General features: G+C 38.8%; 1 long non-coding RNA gene across 1 annotated transcript; it reads right to left on the bottom strand.

Moving 5' to 3' along the window:
• Positions 1-6,430: 6,430 nt before the first annotated feature.
• LOC121680635 lies at positions 6,431-9,967 on the bottom strand. The gene is made up of 2 exons (XR_006021762.1): positions 9,758-9,967; positions 6,431-6,509 (listed from the first exon to the last, which is right to left on the bottom strand). It is a non-coding gene; the product is annotated as an uncharacterized LOC121680635 (long non-coding RNA).
• Between the last annotated feature and the right edge of the window lie 144 nt (positions 9,968-10,111).

Below are 10,111 nucleotides of genomic sequence, written 5' to 3' on the forward strand. Positions count from 1 at the left end.
CACATAGATTGTAGAATGAAATTACACAATTTAGATAACAGCAAACATCTTCTTAGAGTTCCTGCTGGTATTTAACTTTCGGACTTGAATCCATATTAACTGAAAAATAGAAAGGAAATGTACATTAACCTTAAATGGCATGTGTTATCCGCATGCTTCAGTAATCCACAAAGGCTGCCAACGGGCCATTAACATGCAGAATGATTCTATTTAGATGATATGTTTTGATAGATATATAGATAGATAGATGTAAGGCTTGTTTTCTGTTAGCCAAATAGTCTGTCTGTGGCCAGGGCTTTGTGTTGCTCCTCTCATTGATCCTCTCGGAGAAGTTTGAGCAGATATTTGCACCACTGAGCATGACATGAGTGTGACCCCAGTATGCCAGATTCTCTCTGTCACAGTATGCCCTCACTCCATCTAACCTCATCCCACTAATGCATTCTGTGTGTGTGTGTGTGTGTGTGTGTGTGTGTGTGTGTGTGTGTGTGTGTGTGTGTGTGTGTGTGTGTACAGCAGTATATGCACTTGACTGTATAAATATGTGAGAGTGTCCATGTATGTCATGCCAGTGTTTGTACTTCCCATGGTTTTATTTCAGTTGAAGATTTGCAGAGGAAAGAAAATCTGATTTCACACCATCATAAGACATCATTAAATACAGTCCATATTTTACATGTTCATCTGCAGAGCCATAGCATATCCTTGTGTGTGTGTGTGTGTGTGTGTGTGCGCGTGTGTGTACATGCCTTCACAGGCTTTATGTACCAAGATGTGTTATCATCTGCTTAGATAGGTGCTGCATATGTGCAGTAAGCTCTTTGTACTCACATGTGTGTGTGTGTGTGTGTGTGTGTGTGTGTGTGTGTGTGTGTCAGGTGCTGTATGTGTGGGTGTGTTTTTGCTCAAATGTGCACAGATGTGCTCCCATTCCTTTCTGCCACTCTGTATCTGTGTGTGTGTGTGTGTGTGTGTGTGTGTGTGTGTGTGTACACGCTGGGATGAAGTGTGCACAGATGTGCCATGGTTAGAGGATGTGGGAATCCCTCAGGGAGGCCAGTCGGGCAGGGAGAGGGGAAAGCAGCTTATCTCTGCTCCGCCTGTAGAGCAGCGACTCCCAGCCTGGGTCAGCAGCTATGTGGGCACTACGCCACCCAAGCCCCACGCCGCACCGCACAGCCTGCCGCCAAGCCGCCCGCTGCCACCACCTGTCCCAGGAGGCTGCCCAAGCTGGGGGGCTGTCCAGGCGACCTCACCCCTGGACAGTGGCAACGTGGTCGGTTGCCGTGGACATGACATGAGACATTTCATGCAAACTTACGGACTGAGGAAATGTGGCAAATATTTTTATACAGTCGCTGTAGCGTCAATTTTCCTGACCTTTTTTTCCCTCTTCATTGCAAAATGATGTAGCATTGCACATACGTGTTATTCACTGGTATTTCTTGTGGATGAACTGTATAATTGGTCTTATCAATTGAGTCTGTGTGTTCAGGAAATGTATTTAGGTCAATCTGCAGAGTGGCTTCTGTGCGCATTTATCCATGTAAATGCAAATTAGTTAAAAGATAAATTTTTCCTGTCACCTAGATGTAAATCTCATCTCATAACATTAATTATGTTTATTCCACTAATTAGACAAACTTTCTTGTCATATTTGTTATTTGTCTGGCTGGCAAATGTATCTGTTAGGGAGGGTGCTGTGGTGTAAGTGGCTACAGTGGCCATACCATGTTGGGGTACAACTGCCCACAGGGACCCAGGTTGCAATCTGACCTGAGGTCATTTCCCAAACCCACCCCATCTCTCTCCCCCACTTGCTTCCTGTCGACCTTCATATATATATATATATATATATATATATAAACCATAATTATTAATTATCCGTTAATCCTCCTGTCTTAAAAGAGGCACTTGTACTTGAGTGTTTCAGCATATCATTTTACCTGTCAAAAAAGATTGTTTTCATAAAGGGCCTTTTGTTTTGAAAGTTTATTAAGCATTGCGAGAGGGATGGCATTTTCTGGAACAAATCACATAATTATAATTATTTTACCAAAGACATTTAGAGGCAAAAGTCTGTCCAATGACTCTGAATGCTCTCGTCTGCAATCTGTAACAAGCACAGAGACTGGGGGCCTAGTGGCTTCAATTTATCTTGGTGTGGAACTCAGACCCACTGGTCAGCCCTTATAAGTTCTACATTCTAAAATCCAGTGCAGATTATGTTTTCTTGAACCATATCTGGGGAGTCTATCTCATCTGGACATTTTTAGGTCTGATTTGATATCATGTTGTAGCTGTTGCTGCAGTATTTATTTCAGGTTTATGCATATAATGGATAAAAAAATAAAAATGTCAAATAAACAATAATATTCAACTATACTATCTGTCTACTCTGTAGACATAGAGGACACATGAGCTCACAGATGACTCATGTACGGTGACTGACGCTGTTTGTTTGGAGATGTGACCCTTGTGTCCATGTGGCCCATTGCTTTTGCTTTGCTCTTTTGGCCTGTTCTGTAGATGTAGAACATTATCATATGTAGAATACATGAGTAACAATTTGTTCTGTAGATGTAGAACATTATCATATGTAGAACACATGAGTAACAGCACGCTAAAACTAAATACAACCTATGCCAAACCAAACTGCTAATATTTGTTGCACAAAACTTGCTTTTACAATTTTATTTTGTTTTTGGTTTTAAACTTTAAAAAGACCATTATCTCTAAGTCATTTATTTAGAGATTGTAAGATTCAGTCATAAGGATATTTGTGTGAAGTCTATCCTCCTACAGATTGCTTGTAAATGGTCACACAAATGTGGATTGTTGGGACAAAAAGTTAATGTATGGTATGTATATGCACTCTATGCTGCAGGGCAACGTATGTATTTGTCATAACCAGCGTTTCTATGTGTTGTACTTCTATTTGTTGTTTCAGCTTCTCAAGCAATGTACCACTTCTTATCAAGCACAAGTCTCAAGATGGTTCTGAACCATGAAGGGTTTAGAGATCTAGTTGAATGTTTGATACTACCTTCATTTCATTTAGATTTTGTCATCTTCCTCAGTTTTGGAGTGAAGTGCATTGATGATTTTATTAGTTGTACTGGTTTTGTCTTGCAATACTCACAGGAGAGTGGATTCTTAAAATATATCATAAGAAAATACTGTAAATATGAGTTAGTATAAATTCTGAATGTAAGACATCTGAAATCCTTTACAATTTCCCAGGAAAGCACTGCTGGCAATGGGATAACTAATAAAATTCAGGTTCTTGAATCCAATGAGAATTGTGTTTTCTTATAACCTCAAGGCAGTTTTTCATTTAAAAGTATATAACAGTTGTGACATTGTTAAAACACCATCAAATCAGCCATTTATTTTGTATATTTTTCAACAATTTTTCTTCCTTGGCATCCTAAATAAAAATGGTTTTTTTGTAAATATTCTGAACATCTGGTCAGATTTAGCTATTTACATGGCATTACATGTCATTACTACAATAAGTATACACAATAAACCTGAAGAATGCAATTCCTTTTATAGTCATGTTAATTAATTAATTAATAATTGTATTTGTGTATCTGAAATATATGCTTTATGAAAACTCCTGGGATGATACATATATAAATGGTGATGTTATGGGGTTGTTTTGTTTTGGAGCATCATAAATTGCAAACATAGAGCTCATAAACTTTGAAAACATATTCCTTAAGTGAGTCAATACTTTACCATCAAAGACGTCTCTAAGTGCGTATCTGTAGATGGGTGGTCATTTTTTGTGGCTTTATTTGTTTTCCAATGTTACTTTTAAACAAGATAATACAAGAGACATCAATTGTAAACAATATTGTTAGATATGTGTTATAGGTAATCCATATGTCAAAGAGGTGAGTGGCTATTGATCAACTTTAAGACAAAAGGCATGCTTTTAAAATTAATGCTAGCCTTTTGATGCAGCAGTATATGGTTAACATTCAATTTGAGACCTGGTAGTTAGGAATCACAGATGTAAACACACAACAAAAATTAAACATCTCGTCCAATGGTCCTAAAGACATTTTTTTTTTACCAGAATCATATGCAAAGTGAAATATTGCTTGTATGGCCATAATATAGTACAGCCTACATGACGCATTGTGGTCAGGAGGTCATACATGAAAGAACAGAAGGCATCTTTACATTTTTGTGTGCTGAAGACACATTTATTCAAATTTATGAAGTCAAATCTAATCAAAATAAGGCCTGCAAACAAGAATATGATGTGACTGTTTTATAGACTATATTGAATGAATATCCATTAGTACAGCAGCCAAAGCTGGAATCTGATCCCAGCCTACTGTCCCATTGGTGGAGTGGGACTGTTCCCATGTGCTGACCCCTGACCTCTCGATGCTCGGGGGACAAAGGTCAGGGATGGAGTCAGGGATGGAACAGAATGACATAACAGGACAGCATAGGTCAGGTCCCATTTCACTTCTCCATTTGCAAAGGACATGCATCCCTACCAAAGTTCCCAGAAAACACTTCATATTTATCTGGATTTCATCTAAGGGAGCCTGCTTTTTTACAAAGATTCTGCCTTGAATGAAAAATGCTTTGTCATCATCAAATAAATCAACTATCAAGCAGTTAGAAGACATAACATACCTGCATGATGAGCATTCTGCATGTTGAAATGCATTTCATCACCATTTAGACAGATATATACACACACAGAGTCACATTTCTTGTGTAAAACAGTAATAGTACAAAACCAGCAGACTTTTTCAAATTTTACTAGCATAGGCCTTCACTAACATCGGTGTGTTACTTGTTTACAGAGCTACAGTGTATTTCCCCCATAAGGCCTATATACGGACTGCGTGTTTCCTTTTTATGGCGAGGCACCGAAAACAAAGGTTTTGTAAGTGCATCATTGATTCTCCCATTGACTGTGTGAGCCTATCCGCGCATGCTCTTCAACACAGCAGTCCTCTCCTCTCCTCTCCACAGCAACAGCAATGATTCCTAAGGAGCGCCAAACCAAATGGGCCGTTTTGCACAGAGACGGAGGCTCCATGAAAATAAGAGCCTCGTTCCTCTGCGGCTGACTGACTGCTTTTCCGTGTTTTGTGAGGAGTGTGAAAAGTACTCTTGTGTGGACAGGCGAGTAGTACTCTCTTGTGCATCTCTCGTCTTACACAATGTGTGTTCATACAGAAAACGGACATTTTAATCACAGTTAAACAGAGAGAATTGTTGCATTTGTGTTTCATGTGAAAAATGTCCAAATAAAACATTGGTCACAACAGCACCCATACATTTGAGGGAAAAGAAAAGGTGCCGTTTTCCTTACTGGAAATGTTTTTTTACACACTAGTTTATCCACTGATAATTGTGTATGTTTCTTGTCCTCAAACTTTTCAAATAACAATAGATTCATTTTTTTCAGATATTTTATTTTTACTTAAAAAGAGCAGTGACATCAGACTAAATGTCAGCAGTTGACAGCATTATTTAAGATTGTGTGAGGAGTTTGTGAGTAGCTGCAGCTCGCCGCTCTGGTGTGCCAATTAAATGTTGGGGATGTGAGGCTGTGATTTCAGCTTCCCTGTGCATAATGCAAACAGAAATTATGCAGAGCACCTCCTGAGATCAATGCAGTGGCAGCACCCACTGAGGCTCCCAGGCGGGAGGGGAGCTGGAAACAGGAGGAAGTGCACAGCATCCATGTTGGGAGTCAAAATAGAGGCAAGCGTCATATGTGTGTATATGTCACATTTTATATACAGTACAGGGACCGTATATTTTTGCCTGCAGTGTGTGTGTGTAAATTGTATGTTTTTTTTTATCTACTGCAGCGTGTGTGTGCGCGCGCAAGCACAAGTGTGTGTATGTGCGCACGAGAGAGAGAGAGAGACTGAGATAGAGAGTTTTGAACAGAGAAAATGAATACATATATTGCTGTGTGGACATATATTTTTTTTATTATTTTAATATGGCCCATAGAACAGTAGGATTTTGTCCCTATAGACTCCACTCCCTGTGCCATGTTCTTCACAAAATGACCAGAATTATAATAATCATGGCACTGAAGAAATGTAATTCTCCTTCAGTCCGTAAAATGCTTTGGTGCATGTTAGTGATATATGTATGTAAGTTCATATGCAAAACAGCTATTGATTGGACTGGACAAAGATGCTTTTCTACCTTGTAACCATTTAATTTACACAGCCAGTCAGTGATCACCAATGTTCTCTGATAGTACAAATATGACTCAATTATTCTAAAAAACACAGAATAATACAAGACATTTACAAAATAATCAAATCTCACAAGGAAAATATGATAGTAAAATATATCCAAATATCCAAATTCTAGTTCATTGACTGGTAGCTACAGCTAAAATGAACGCTTCAGGCACAACCCATTTTTATAACCTCCAGTATGAAGGTCCATCCTGTGGTTGCTGTTTGGTCAGTCAGGAGCATGTGTACTGGTCTTGCTCTGTAATTCTAGAGGTCAGAGGCAAAACAGCAAAGGTCACCAGTCAAGAACAGTGCAGCAAACAAGCCCTTTAGGACTGTTTTGACGACAAAAAGACCACACCACTCACCACATTATATTCCTTCAATAACACCAGAATCAATCAAAAACATTTGTGATGGCACTCTAAAGCTAGCTGGTATTTAGTGACTAAAAGTATAATTTCCGGCGTACATAATCACAGGGTGGGAGGGAGTGAGGTAAGAAACAGTCCTCTTGTGTTTTGAGTAACACAGGGACAGTGCCATGTCAGAGAGAATGATAACAACTTGCTGCACACACTCAGTGAAACTATTCATTAACTCAGCCATTCTAACTGGTGGTCCTCCTACTCAGCCAAAATAGTCCCTTTAAAACAATCAATATACAACCCACATCCCTTCAGAAGTTCACATAGTCGTCATAATAATAATAATAATAATAATAATAATAATAATAATAATAATATGTTCTACATTATCATTTCATAATGTTGTTGAAAAAGGGAAAGGGGAATCTTTGCAAGTCTTCTTCATCTTCATCTTCATCTTCATCTTCATCTTCATCTTCATCTTACTCCTGTCATTCATTGTATTATGCCAAATGGACCTTTGCCTTGATAAGGAAATGCTACCTGGAACTGGAGTCTTGAGAGACTGAAGCCTCTCAAAAGAGCTATGCTAATGTGGTGTTGCCCATGTGGGGGTGTGAAGGGTCAGATGGCCAGGGTTTGAAGGGGATGACCTCTGATCTTTACTGACCTTTCATTCTTGTCCTCTAATGTTCCTCACTTGTAAGACAGAATGGCCTCTCAAAACACGCCTAAACATAAACCTGTCATCCAGGGCTTTTATGAAAGTTAAGAGATATTTTTTACTTTGTGCCAATAGTTTAAATCTAGATGTTTAAAAATCCTGGAGAAGGAATTGCTCCTGAATTATCATGGCTAACATAGTCAATTTGAAGACCTGGCTTGGAGTCTCGGGGTAAACTATATATTTTTTGGATATGACATAGACATTTAATTTGTTGTAGCATAAACTGATATTTCACAATTTTGTAATAGGCTACACCTATGTGTAAACATGGAGAGACCACCAGCCTTGGATTTGTTGCAATATTTTGGAAACATACAAAATGCCATATTAGGCTATTTATTGCAAACATCTTCACTGCTCAGTTGATTTCAAAAGTTATAGCCTACTTATAGAATTTATCGTACAACTTTAGTGAGTCATACAAAAGATGAATTATAATAATATTGAAGAATAATATTGCATGATGGATTGAACATGAAACATAAGAAAAATAAGTAATTACAACGCGAAATTAATGCGTAAATTGCGTCTGGGAAAACACACGTTTGTTAAGATTTTTAATTGTTGCCGTCGAACACATCAATCAATAATTAAATCAGATGTAATGATTAAGAGTGCATGCCCGGGGGCATTAAATAATCACGGAGTATTGAGAGAATCTCCACCTTTCCATCTCTCTCACCACACTGTTAAATAAATCAGCCGCTCGGTCCTATCTGTTGCATTTCAAAGGCCTTTCTCGCTCTCTATTGGAGATAAAAAGCCCGATGCGCTTACTTGCAATTAGGCTTCTCGTTAAACGTACCAGGACAAAGTATATCAAACATGGACTTAACAGGTTGACTAGTTGCATCAGATATAACAGGAGTTTTAATCGGATCAAAGTTGTTGAAAAGTAAACAGCGGACCTGGGGCACTGACACCAAAGCCACTACCCTGAGATGTGGACGCAACCCTCTTTGCTCAGAAAGACTGTGGCTTGTGGTGCTTTGCAATACTATACTAATGCACTGCTTATTTTATTCCTCCCACGAAGAATAATTTAGCCAGCTCCTTTAGTCTTTTTAACGTGCTAAATATATGCGCTAAGACACTGTGGTATTGATCCTAAATAGGCTACTGTACAAAGCATAAAATTAAAGTAAAACGTGGAATGATGTATGTAAGTAAACAACATCACTAACATCACCAACGCTAAATTATGGATAAAACTAACCTAACATATTGTATTAAAGGAACAGGAAACGTGCAACATTTGCTTAATATAGCACAATACTTCCTCTATTCACTAACAGAAGATTCAACTTGAGTCGCGCTCCACTTCCACTTAAAAGAGAAGTAAATAATTATCTTTTGTGTGCTTATTAAAACGGATTTCACGCACAACACCACCCAAAGAATGGGACCTCGTGCCCAGACCTAAGGGAGGAGGGGGAGAGGGCATTGCCTTTTTGCAGTTGAATGTCAGGCGGCACACTTCGGCTTTTTGCCTCTCACTAACTTTTAAGAGTTCATCCTCGACGTATACACAAACGGAGAAGAAATACTTTTTTCTGCCATTCCACAAATGACCTGATACAAAAAGCTTCCAATGATTGATTCTAACAGCATGCTGAGAATTTTAAAAAATGTTACAGAATGCGATGTATGACTTGCAGTATTTTTTTTAAAATATAGCCTATGCATTGGCAAACTTTTCTCAGCAGTGTAGCAGCATATGCCCATATTGTTTTATTAAATCATATGTAGCCTGACCAGTGTGTAGACTGATACATGAATATCTATTGAAATGGAAGTATTTTAGTATAAAGGTTATCATGCAATAATAATAATTATAATAATAATGATAATAAGCACGTCTATTTTTGTGTAAAAAAACAGAAGATGATTAGTTGAGTGTAAGAACTTTATGACACAACTCTCTCTCTCTCTCACACACACACACACACACACACACACACACACACACACACACACACACTTTGGTTAACATCTTATAGGCTACACTTAATACACAAATGTTAGTTAAATAATCTTAGTATTGTCTACCTATTTGACATACAGAATGTGCTAACACTTACATTTCAGGATTATAAATACATTTGATAACGATATTAAAGCCAGATTAAGTTACTGAGCACCGTCTTGTGGTTACCAACCCAAATATTGTTAAAAAAAAAAAAAGTTAGTTAGGCTACATAAGGTATTCTGATTCTTGTGACAACTCTAAAACGGCTGTTGGTCGGCCACACGTTGTCCTGACGGTATGCAAAGCAGACCATCGGTCGCTACAGCTATTGGCTTCACCACACCACATAGTCTCATTAAAACGCGCAGAGAAAAAGACGCTCAATCCGGCCGTTCCCGCATTCGGAGACGACCGCTACGTGTAAGATGACAATGGAATGCCAGATACTCACCGAACATCTCCGCTGTACGGTACACAGACTCAAAACTGCTAGGTCATGGAGATGGCGGCGCAGGGACAGATGCAATGCAAAGCGCAAACTGATGGCCACTAACGGTATAGATTAGCATGGGGTCCGCAGCACAATGATTCTAATCAATAGCCCTGGACTTCCATAGCAGATGGCTCGGGAGAGGACACAAATGAAGGAGGGCAAGGGGGGAAACAGTGCCAATCGACCCAGAGTTATTCAGGCCTGTCTTTGGGTTTTACCTTTTGAGTTTACACAGAAAAGAAACCCAGGCCGAATTACTTGATCACGCATCATAATTCAACCTGTAAACATGTGGTTAGACTGCAAACGTGA

Source organism: Alosa sapidissima, chromosome 13, assembly GCF_018492685.1.
Source record: "Alosa sapidissima isolate fAloSap1 chromosome 13, fAloSap1.pri, whole genome shotgun sequence".
NCBI classification, from domain to species: Eukaryota; Metazoa; Chordata; class Actinopteri; order Clupeiformes; family Clupeidae; genus Alosa; species Alosa sapidissima.